The 2,330-nt window shown below is 52.1% G+C and overlaps 1 protein-coding gene across 2 annotated transcripts in view; it reads left to right on the top strand.

The window, feature by feature from the left end:
* LOC104122399 (adrenodoxin) overlaps positions 1-2,330 on the top strand; it is a 5,514-nt gene that overhangs the window by 843 nt on the left and 2,341 nt on the right. The gene's annotated exons all lie outside the window — the stretch shown is intronic.

The raw sequence follows: 2,330 nt of genomic DNA, 5'->3' as shown, positions 1-2,330 counted from the left end.
CCCTGTGGCGGTGAATCGGTCAGAAGCTCGAGCTTAGAAATGCCTCAAAGTGCATTTGGTCCCTGCCAGGGAGGAGGGCTCCTAGCTGCTCATCTGAAAGGGCAGAATTTGGCCGGTTTTAGTAAATAGAGAGTAAAAGCTACAGATTTTCTTTCCTGGCTCTCCTGCAGCCGTGGGTACCCGGAGCTGGTGCCCTCCGGAGGGGACTCGAGCCTGGGGCTGGCTCAGGGGATGTGAAGACAACTGGGCCAGTATGCGGCTCTGCGGGAGAAGACTGAGCTGAAGGCTAAAAACGGGGAGTAATCAGGCTGGGTTTGTGCCCGCAACAGAGGCACCCATGCTGAGAACACAGACATGGAGAGTAGATTTCCCCAGCCAGTGGGGAGAGAGAAGCTGCGCACGGGTGCTGTGTGCGTCGTGGACAAGGAGTGCTTGGCATCGCCCCCGCTGTGAGCGGGTAAGCTGCTGCACCGGGCTTGTCCAAAGCCATGCAGGGGGCTGTGGCAACAACATCCGTACTTGCTTCTGTCTAACTGGGCACCCCGTGTGCTGCCCCTGCCTGCAACTCGTCTGTCTTGGGGCTCGTTTGACTGGCAGGGCTGTGTCTGGGAGGAACGGCAGGGAACAAATCCCCCTTGCATTTGCGGGAGCCTGGTGCGGGGATCTGCCTGGGGCTGATGTCAGCTCTGGGTGCCTCAAAGACGACACAAATGAAGTTTTCTGCATGCATGCAGCTTTGGGGATGGTTTCGTTCGGCACTCTCTGCGTGCAGGCAGCCAGCTCGCGTTTTCCTGTTGAAGAATGCATTGAGTTGCAGCATTGAGTGAAGTCCTATGGCTTTACCATTTCTTGTGTCACCAATTATTTCACCCATAATTGTAAAACCAGCATTGCCAGGAAACCTGCCTGTTTGCCATAGAAGTGGAATAAATGGGTCTGCTCCATCAAAATACAGAGAGGGTTGTTTTGTTTTGTTTTCTTCTGATGTTTGGGAACTGGTCTTTAAATTGGTTATTGACAAAGAAGGGTCTGTGGGTGTCTCTATGAAATGGGGTAGTCCTGCTTGGCTGCGGGTGACTGCAGTGTCTTCGTCCCATGCTGCATGTGGGAAGCAGCGCGGTGTCGGTGCTTACTTCAGCAGCTGTTTTCATAACCAGGCACCCTGTTGCAGAATAATGGCCCAGGCATTGTTTTCTGCCAAAGCTTTCGGAAAAACAGGAAGCCAGGCTCCTCACGTGAAGGTACAGCGGCCCCCGTGTTCGGCTCCTGAAGCTGAAGCAAGGTGCAGCTGAAAACAAAAGAGCAGAGAAGGCAAAAAAATATTGTTTCATCTCTTTTCTCCACTTCCAAATTTTGATGGAATATGGGGATTGGGTTTCCAAAGATGTAATTGTTTGGAATTATCTGTGCCTGAAGCCTTGTGATGAAGTCCGTGTGATGCTTTAAGGAACAGCATCCTGAATCACTTGGAGATGCAAACGGGATTAGATCTGGATGGTGACTGCGGCATCTGTGAAGCGGAATGAACAAGACCTGCGAACTTGGAAGAGGGGAATACTTCTTCCCCCTCTTCCATTACAATTGTACGGGCACTCTTGTCTCCTGTTCAGCTGGATACATCCCCTGTGCTCCACCTTTGACTCTTGTGAGTTAAGAAAGGGCAAAGAAAATTGTTTAAACTTGATCCTTAGGTTTTTCTGTGCTTAACGTTAAAAAGAAATCAGCAGAGACCTCTGTGTGCTTCATTTTCATCTGCCACCGAGCAGAGAGGGGCGAGCAGCCGGGGTAAGTCCTTTCAGCTGCTGGTGTTGCTATCCCAGGGACAATTGCCCCTTAACCAATTCCTCCTCGTGGTCTCTGTGAGTTCCCAAGAGGAAGCCTGGCACAGGGGAGTGCGGGAGCTACAGCGCTTCCTTGGTTGTGGGTTTGCAGTGACGCGCGACTCTGGGGCTGCGACCGTTTGCATTCAGTGTTTGTTGCAAATACATTGCAGGAGATCAGGGGATAATGGCAGAGATTCCCAGAGCTCTGAGCCGTGCTGGCTGGTTGTTTCACTGGCCCCAGCGCTTCCTGGGGAGGTGCTACCAAGCTTTATACCAGACAGCACTTTTCTTGGAAGAAACTGGATGCTGCTTCTCTCAGCCTTGTGTAAGTGACCCTTTGGGTATGTACACTAAGAAAAACCCACTGTCTGCTCATGTGCTTTCCCTGGCAAACAGAAGAGATGGTCTCAGAAACACTGCCTTGGTGAGAAATCCCTGACACTGCTGTTCAGGGCTGCAGCCTTCGCTGCGGTGGTGGGGAGATCCTGGTCTGGAGGGGACGACGTG

Source organism: Egretta garzetta, unplaced genomic scaffold, assembly GCF_000687185.1.
Source record: "Egretta garzetta isolate BGI_Z169 unplaced genomic scaffold, ASM68718v1 scaffold512, whole genome shotgun sequence".
NCBI lineage: Eukaryota > Metazoa > Chordata > Aves > Pelecaniformes > Ardeidae > Egretta > Egretta garzetta.
This window is presented reverse-complemented; position numbering and strand designations above follow the sequence as displayed.